The following is a 9,622-nucleotide window of genomic DNA, read 5'->3' as shown; positions in this document are numbered from 1 at the left end:
ACTAAAATTATCAAAGTATTTTCTGTTCAAAACATTAAAAGAAAAAAGAATTTGGGCTCGGGCAGCACAATTTGGGCTTGGGCAGTGCGGCTTATAAACTACTCCGAGCCCCTCTCAACTAGCGAGGTGGGACTAAACGTTTGGGCTCGGGCAGCACAAGGCCTTTGTTCTCGGTTGGTGCCGCCAACCGGGACCAAAGGCCTTTGCTTCCCGCCCTTTGGGCTGCTGAAAAGAGACCTTTGGTCCCGGTTGGACTACTTTTGCAATGAATTCCTACTGTTTGTTGGACTTGATACACTCGGCCATGTATTTTGGTAGACCCGCATGGAAGCAACAGACTGCTTTGTTATTTTTGGACCCCTATTGCATTGCTTAAAGATAGGCGGGCACTAGGCGCCCGTCGACTGACTGGGCTAGTCAGGGGACAGCCACCCGATATGCTTGTACGCAGCCGTTGTATTTCGCCATCCATCCATGTCATCTTCTTCCCCCTCAGCACTCGCGACGCTCCTTATGGGCACAACATTGTCCCCCGCCTTCCATCGATGCCTCCTGGAGATCTATGTCTTCTGGAACATGACATAGCTTGATACAAAATAAATCACAATATGTTAAAGTACTGCAAGTACAATGTTTTTAATGTTACAATACTCTTGTCAAGCTAGCGGTAGTATTTGGGGTGGCTAAATTCTACACCTTATTCTACAAACAATTTCTCGCAAAATACTACTAATGGAGGTGGGTTAATACAGCGGAACTACATGAAAGTGGCGGGATTCGAATCCAAAGAGGCACAACTAGGACACTTCCTAGCTGGCACACTCGATGTCCGTGGCTATGACTTCTCCTGCATCTGACATGATAAGCTAAGTGGGTATTTTGAATGTACTCGCAACCTTTGCAGAGTTTCAAATCTATTGGAATAGTCGATTCTCTAGTAATGGGACACATTCGTATGAAGTCACACTATATGACCAAGACCATGACCAAATTAAACTAAGTAAGTGTTGTATTCATGTCTAGGTGGCAGGATTGGATAGACTTCGAGGTAGCCTTGAGAGCTGAGAGGCATGATTGGTCTTGGACATATAGTGTGACTTCATACGAATGTGTCCCATTACTAGAGAATCAACTATTCCAATAGATTTGGAACTCTGCAAAGGTTGTTGTCGTGGTATTCCCACGGGGGGCTTGCGAGTCGACAGATGCCACAAGGGCTTAGTGTGAGGGTAAGACTGCTGCTGATAGGCCCGGGAGCGGGTATGCGAGTAGCACGTGGTGGTTTACCCAGCTTCGGAGCTCTCCAGAGAAATAATACTCCTACTGCTGCATGTCTGAGTGTATCTGGTATATCTGGTACAGAGTGCTCCTCGAGCTGTATCTGAGGTCAATGCCATAGGCATCTGGCACCTGGCCTCGTATGTGGCATGCTAGTGGCCGGCCATGCTCATGACCGTGAGCATGTGAGTGCTCATGCATGTGTGTATTGTGTGGATGGATGGATGGCTAGCTAGCTCTCTTGCTAGCTAGCATGCTAGTGGGTGTGTGCGTGAGAGTCCATGGGGATCCATTCCCTGGATGGATGGATGTGTGCCTTTATAGGCATGGCTAGCTTATTTCCTAAGCTAGGTGAGTGGCGTGGGGGGCAAGTGGGCATGGGGCACCATGCCCATAAGAGGTGTGGTGCATGTCATGCTTGTCCCCTGGGCACTTTATAAAATAGTGCCAAGGGGACCAGTACACTGTAGATGACGTCGCAGTATGGCCGTCTCGTCGATGTCTTGTCGGTGTCGGGTCGAGCTGCAGTCGGCAGCCGGCAGCCGGCCGGGCAGAGCAGTCGGACGGGGAGCCGGCAGGAGCGGCCGGGCAGTCGGACTGAGGGGCTTTGCTAGCCCCGATGTCTTGAAATATTGTCTTGCCGTCTTCGGGGTACCCGTGGTCAATTACTCCGACAGTGGCCCCCAAGCCTCCGGGCAACTTGGCAAAGTTGGGCGGAGGTTTTTTGGCGAGTGTTCAGAAATGATCATGAAAAAAGACAAAGTTAGTCCATGCAGATATATCGAATGTTTGCTTTTAGCATTGCAAGTTTTATGCGGAGGGTGCCGACTCGGTTTCGTCCGAGCCCCCTTCTATATTTTCATGTCCCCTCCGCTCTTTGGCTTGTGCTCTCGCTAGCCGGACAGCCGCTCTGCGGTCTGTGGCTAAGAGTGGGCCGTGGAGTGGAGCGTACAATACTCAGACTCTAGGAGAGAATTTAACCGAGTAGATACTCATAAAGGAAATGGTCGGGTCGCCCGAAGTGTTTTTCTTTCCGGACGTTTTTCGCGTGGGTGGCCTCCAGCGTTCACTCTTGCCAGTCGGACAGTCGCTCTGTGGTCTGTGACTGAGAGTGGGCCTTTGGTACCGCGCATGCTACTAAGCCGTCTGCGGGAACTAACGTCTCAGGCCAAGCGGCCAGCCCCCGGGCCAACTTTGGCTGGCGCCGGGGTGAACAGTAGTGCAACTGTAATAAAATGCGGAGATAGCCCCTGAGCATCGCTCGAGGTTATCCGTGCTTTCGCGGTGCAAAAAATATGCAGGTGAGGAGCTCACATTGATTTTCGTGTAGTCACGGTCGTCGAAGACAGCCGGCGCGACTCGACGCTCGCGGAGCGCGCCGGCGCACCCGCTGGGTGTAGCCCTCGAGCCCCCGGGTGCTCGAAGGGGGGTCCCAACCGGTCAGGCTCGACCGGCCAAGCGGCGAGGCATCATGCAGCGCCCTTTTTCTTCTTTTTCCTCTTCTGCCGGCTGCTGGCAACCGAACAAAACTCTTCTTTTGTCTGCAAACTTTGCGGGGGCGCGCTGGCGCACCCTCTGGGTGTAGCCCCCGAGATTTGGGCCGACTGCTGAGCAGTCGGGCCGAATCTCCCGGCAACTACTTTTCTTCTTCCTCGCGGGGGCGCGTCAGCGCACCCGCTGGGTGTAGCCCCCGAGATTAGGGCCGACTGCTGAGCAGTCGGGCCGGATCTCTCGGCAACTATTTTGTCTTCTTCTCTTTTGCCGGCTGTCAACAGCCGGACGCTTCTTGTGCACGAGCAGTCAGGTGGGCATCTGGCCTGACTTTTCTCCACTTGGCAACAATCTTTTTCCTTCTCTTTTCTCTTCGTCCGCCGACTTCTGGTAGCCGGACGGGCACGTTTCTTTTTTCTCAGCACCTGGCCACTTTCTCAGCCGGACGCGATGCACTTTCTTTTCTTTTCGCAGCTGGACCGATATTCAGCCGGCATCATCTTTTTTTTATAGTCAGCCGGCTAGGGACCCGGTCTGACTTTTCGGGCGGCCGGCTGGGCATCCGGCCACTCCTTTCTTTTCTCCCAGCCGGCTTTGAGCAGTCGGACACATCTCCCCTTTTTTTTGCCGAGTCGGCCTTCTGACTTTTCTTTGGCCGGGTCCAACACTCCTGCTTCTTTTCTCTTTCTTTCTCCAGCCGACACCCACTCCCCCTTTCTTTTTCTTTCTTTGCAGCCGGGTGGGAACCCAGACAGCGAGGGCCGACTGGGGCGTCGGGCATGGCGCGGAGCCGGACGACAGTAGCCCAAGCGAGGAGGAGCGGTTGGAGGAGGCCGGCCAAAGCCGGCAGGCAGCCGGGCCAGCACGGGGCCATAGCCGGCGTGGGCGGAGGAGCACGCGGCAGCCGCGGCGCTGGCGGCCGAGCACTCGGGGCGGAGCCGGCGGAGACGAAGGGGTGCGGGGACTCGACGCGGGGGCCGGCAGAGATGGCGAGGCCGGGCCGCGGGTGCGAGCCGATGGAGACGCAGCGGCCGCGAAGTGGAGACGGCAGGCGAGGCGGAGCCGGCCAAGCGCCGGGTCGCCGGGTTGGTGGGCAGAGGCGGCCAGCCGGGATGTAGGGCAGAGCCGGCCAAGCGTTGGGTCGCCGGCTGGAGGCGGTGAGGCCGAGCCGGCACGGGGCCGGGTTCCGGGGAAACCGGCGAGCGCGGGAGCCGGCCGACCGGGTCGCGCGGGCGCCACGGGAGGCGGCCGAAGAGACCGCGACCCGGCAAGTGCTCTGGAGGCCAGCAGGGCGGCGAGAGGAGGCCGGGCTCGGGGCCGGCTTGCTAGTGGAGCCGTCCAGCGGAGGAGACGCCTGCGAGGAGGGAGCTGTGTTGGCGCCGCCCTCTCGCAGCGCCACTTCTTCTAACTCGAGTTGCTGCCTCTCACAGCTCCCTCTCTCTTTCTCTGATTGTTTCTCTCAAACACAAAAGAACATCCACACACACACGCACCAAGAAGGAGCACAAAGCTTTGCCCACGGTCTCTTCTCCTTGGTGAACGTATTCGCTACATTTTGCTCTCAGCCCTCACGGCCTCCTTTTCATTACTCAACTGCAACACATATATATACACAAGGGGCTGGAACTCAACCCTCAGGCCACTACCACATCGTGGCCTTATCCTCTAAGCACCCGGCCATTACCAAGCCCACTCACACAACTAATACACGTACATGCATGCACTACCTGCTATCTAATCCTAGAATCACTCCAAGATATACACAGGACCAGGCCACCATGCAAACAGATGTGGGAAGTGCATGCTAGCATCTCGCATGCACTAACAAACTAACTAACTAATCGTGTCTCTCAACTCCAACTGATCCTTCCAGCAAGTCTGCTCCCACACGCATCTTGCCGCTTCACACGACGCTGCCGTATCACACGGCACTGCAGCCTCACGCTGCCATCGGCATCTCGCCGTGCTCATTGTATCGCACGGCAGCCCGACATCTCTCCTCCTCTGCATGCTGAGCTGAAGCTTCACGGGACAAACATCAACCTACACTAGACTACTTGCTAAATGAAAATACAATGCAGACACATAATCAAGATTAATCCTAACATTTTCCCTCCTAATCTTGATTCTCCAATCTTCATGCGGCTTCACCCTCTCCCACTTGACAACGCCATCGCAGCGCTGCGCACCTTGCCGTGGACCGACGCCATCGCATCGCCGGCGTCCATCACTATGTCCTCTTGCCGCACGCGACGGCCACCTCTTGACGTGGACGACGCTGTCGCAGCGCCGATCACCACGCCCTCTTCGCCAAGCGGCATCGCACCGCAACTTTTGTTGGCTTCACACCAACTTTCCATGATGACGATGGCATCACACCACCGTCGTCGGCATCACACCGACTCTTCTTGTGGCAGCTTCGCACCGCCATCTTGACATAGCGGCACCGCATGGCCACCATCCTCCTTCTTGCGCCGTTGGCCTCCATCTCACATGAAGTCTGTCGCGCCACAACCGACGCCTTCGCAACGCCGGTCACCACGGACCATCTTGTCGTGGATGACGTCCTCGCGATGCCGATCATCGCCACCCTTCATCTTGCGGCATCGCACCGCAACCGGCCGCCCACGGCATCGCGCCGCCGACAGCCTCCACCTCACGGCGACGACCTCCACTTCACATGGAGTCCGCCGCATCGCCGCAGCCGCCTAGGATCTTCAGGGCTCTGATGCCAATTGTTGGCGCCGCCCTCTCGCAGCGCCACTTCTTCTACCTCGAGTTGCTGCCTCTCACAGCTCCCTCTCTCTTTCTCTGGTTGTTTCTCTCAAACACAAAAGAACACCCACACACACACACGCACCAAGGAGCACAAAGCTTTGCCCACGGGCTCTTCTCCTTGGTGAACGTATTCGCTACATTTTGCTCTCAGCCCTCACGGCCTCCTGTTCATTACTCAACTGCAACACATATATATACACAAGGGGCTGGCACTCAACCCTCAGGCCACTACCACATCGTGGCCTTATCCTCTAAGCACCCGGCCATTACCAAGCCCACTCACACAACTAATACACGTACATGCATGCACTACCTGCTATCTAATCCTAGAATCACTCCAAGATATACACAGGACCATGCCACCATGCAAACAGACGTGGGAAGTGCATGCTAGCATCTCGCATGCACTAACAAACTAACTAACTAATCGTGTCTCTCAACTCCAACTGATCCGTCCAGCAAGTCTGCTCCCACACGCATCTTGCCGCTTCACACGACGCTGCCGTATCACACGGCACTGGAGCCTCACGCTGCCATCGGCATCTCGCCGTGCTCACCGTATCGCACGGCAGCCCGACATCTCTCCTCCTCTGCGTGCTGAGCTGAAGCTTCACGGGACAAACATCAACCTACACTAGACTACTTGCTAAATGAAAATACAATGCAGACACATAATCAAGATTAATCCTAACAAGCTGGACCCGGTCGGGTGCGGGGCGGCGCTAGGGAGCCGGACGCGGCCGGGCTTGAGGTGGAGCCGTCGCGCGCGCAGGCCGAACGCAGGCGGCTAGCGCGGATGGGCGCAGGACGGCAGGGGAGCCGGCCAGCGCAGGAGCCGGCCGAGCGGGCAGGTCCGGCGGGCTGCACGGGAGGCCGGCCAGCGCGGGCCCCTGGCCGCGGGCAGAAGCGGATCCGGCACGCGCGACCCGGCCGTGGGCGGAGGCGGAGCCGGCAGGCGGCAGATGAGGACGGGCCCGGCGCTGCGGCCGGAGACGGCGACGAGCGGAGGAGCGCGAGCCCGCAGGGGCGCGGGGCGACCCGGCGGGAGCGGCCCAGCCATGGCGTAGGCGACCCGGCCACAGCAGGGGCAGTAGCGGGGTGAGGCGCGCGGGGCATCGCCGGGAGCGAGCGTGGTGGAGGCCGGGTCGCTGGAAGCCGGCAGGCGGATGGGCAGCCGACCTGCGCAAGCCTGCAGGCGGCCGGGACGGGCGGAGCCGGCGCGGACTCGGCGGAGGCGAGGCGGGGTGATGGAGGAGCCGGCCGAGTCGCCGGGTGCTAGGGGAGCCGCGCACGGGGTCGGGGCAGCGCCAGCGTCCCGAAACCGGCCACGGGGTCGGGACGTCGGGGCGGACGGCTGCGCGCACGCGTGCAGAGCAGAGGTGATCCGAAGTGACCGCGGGCGTTGACTGCTGCGGACCGGCAGGCAGGCGGCCGGGCCACGAGCGGAGCCGCGCGCAGGAGGAGAAGGCGACCGCAGGGGGCCGGCGCGGTAGTTGCACGGTGCAGAGGAGAGGAGCGAGGCGCTGGCGCCTCGAGGGAAGGCCTGTGCTTGAGCAGCACGGCGGCCTGGCCAGCCGCACGGCAGCGGCCGCGGCCGGTGGTGGTGATGCGCGTATGAGGAAGCAGCAGCGCAGACGGGGCAGCCAGACTATGGGATTTATTCGAGTAGCATCTGACTAATGTATAGCCATTATCTGACTACTATCTGCGTAAGAGATGGCCATTGTCTGGCTTGTGTCTGGGGATTATCTGGCTAACCAACGTATAGGTAGTGTATGGCATGGTTTGACCATTGTTTGACATGCCTCTAGCTAGCTCGCAAAGATATCATATGGAGGGGCGAGCGCTCGTTTCGGCAGGAGCAAGGCGCAACGCAGAGGGAGCAGACGCGAGCGGTGCGTGGATGGCCACGGCCGACCGAAACGAGGCCCCGCACGCGGCACGCACGCGGACGGACGGTCGGCGTTGCGGTGGTGGTGAAGAAGGCAAGGCCGATGGCGAGGTCACGCCGCCCCTCACGGCCATTCCGGGGGCATGTCGATGTCGAGCCCCCGACCGCTAGCGGAGAGGCGGCGCGACGCCGCGATGATGAAGACGAAGAGGCCGATGGCGAGGACGCGCCGCCCCTCGTGGCTGCTCTGAGGGCGTGTTGACGTCGGGCCCCCGAGTGCTACCGGAGAGACGACGGCGACGCCGCGGTGATGACGGAAGTGGTCCCGCCCGGACTGCGAAACCAGCAGCAGCGTGGTAGCATAGTAGTAGTACCACACCACAGTGGGCGCCAACTGTCGTGGTATTCTCACGGGGGGCTTGCGAGTCGACAGATGCCACAAGGGCTTACTGTGAGGGTAAGACTGCTGCTGATAGGCCCGGGAGCGGGTTTGCGAGTAGCACGCGGTGGTTTACCCAGCTTTGGAGCTCTCCGGAGAGATAATACTCCTACTGCCGCATGTCTGAGTGTATCTGATGTATCTGATACAGAGTGCTACTGGAGCTGTATCTGAGGTCAATGCCATAGGCATCTGGCACCTGGCCTCGTATGTGGCATGCTAGTGACCGGCCATGCTCATGGCCGGCCATGCTCATGGCCGTGAGCATGTGAGTGCTCATGCGTGTGTGTGTTGTGTGGATGGATGGATGGCTGGCTAGCTAGATCTCTTACTAGCTAGCATGCTAGTGGGTGTGTGCGTGAGAGTCCATGGGGATCCATTCCCTGGATGGATGGATGTGTGCCTTTATAGGCATGGCTAGCTTATTTCCTAAGCTAGGTGAGTGGCGTGGGGGGCAAGTGGGGATGGGGCACCATGCCCATAAGAGGTGTGGTGCATGTCATGCTTGTCCTCTGGGCACTTTATAAAATAGTGCCAAGGGGACCGGTACACTATAGATGATGTCGTACTGTGGCCGTCTCGTCGATGTCTTGTCGGTGTCGGGTCGATCTGCAGTCGGCAGCCGGCTGGTGGGTGCAGTCGACAGTCGGCAGCCGGCCGGGCAGAGTAGTCGGACGGGGAGCCGACAGGAGCGGCCGGGCAGTCGGACTAAGGGGCTTTGCTAGCCCCGATGTCTTGAAATATTGTCTTGCCGTCTTTGGGGTACCCGTGGTCAATTACTCCGACAGTTGTACACCTTACCCACACCATGGACTAAAAGTCTGACAAAACCTACTTACAACATGGCACTCTTATCGTATCACCGACCTCCCGCAGGCTAGCCATGTGTGAGAGAATCTGGGTCCCTCCCACCCCGTGACACAACTAATCCACTACAAGGTTCAATAACTTTCTCTGTGCACATCTCACAACCCAATCTATCGTGACTACACGACAATCCCCTACCCAAGGGGATACTGACCGTCCAACCATCTCTTATTCACTAGTAGAAAACAGGGCATACGTTCGGGCCACATAAGCCCATTAGTCCCGGTTCAGTCACGAACCGGGACCCATGGGCCCATTGGTCCCTGATCGTGAGGCCAGGGGCCTGCCGGGCCTCATGGGGGCATTGGTCCCGGTTCATTTGGCCCCATTGGTCCCGGTTGGTGGGACGAACTGGGACCAATGGGCCTCGCTCCTGGCCCACCACCATTGGCCCCGATTGGTGGCCTGAGCCGGGACCAAAGGGTTGTCTTAAGTACCAGTTCAAGCCACGAACCGGGACCAATGAACCAGCCAGGGAAGAGGCCCTTTTGTGTGTAAAACATTAAAAGCAAAAAGGAATTTTCATAAAATAAAATAAAAGCAAAAAAAAGAAAAGAAAATAAATAAGTAGAAACAAAATAAAATAAATAAGTAGAAACAGGAAAAACTTTAATAAATAACTAGAAATAAAATAAACTTTAATAAAGTAAAATAAATAAACTATAATAAATTAAATAAAAATAGCAATAGTAAGTAGAAACAAAATAAAATAAATAAAGCAAAAAATAAAGATTTTTCATAAAATAAATAAAAAAGAAAAAAAAGAAAAGAAAATAAATAAGTAGAAACAAATTAAACTTTAATAAATTAGTAAAAATAAAATAAACTTTTATAAAACCTCTAGTATTATTGAAACTAAAATTATATAAAATTTATGC

Source organism: Triticum dicoccoides, chromosome 7B (genome assembly GCF_002162155.2).
Source record: "Triticum dicoccoides isolate Atlit2015 ecotype Zavitan chromosome 7B, WEW_v2.0, whole genome shotgun sequence".
NCBI classification, from domain to species: domain Eukaryota; kingdom Viridiplantae; phylum Streptophyta; class Magnoliopsida; order Poales; family Poaceae; genus Triticum; species Triticum dicoccoides.
This window is presented reverse-complemented; position numbering follows the sequence as displayed.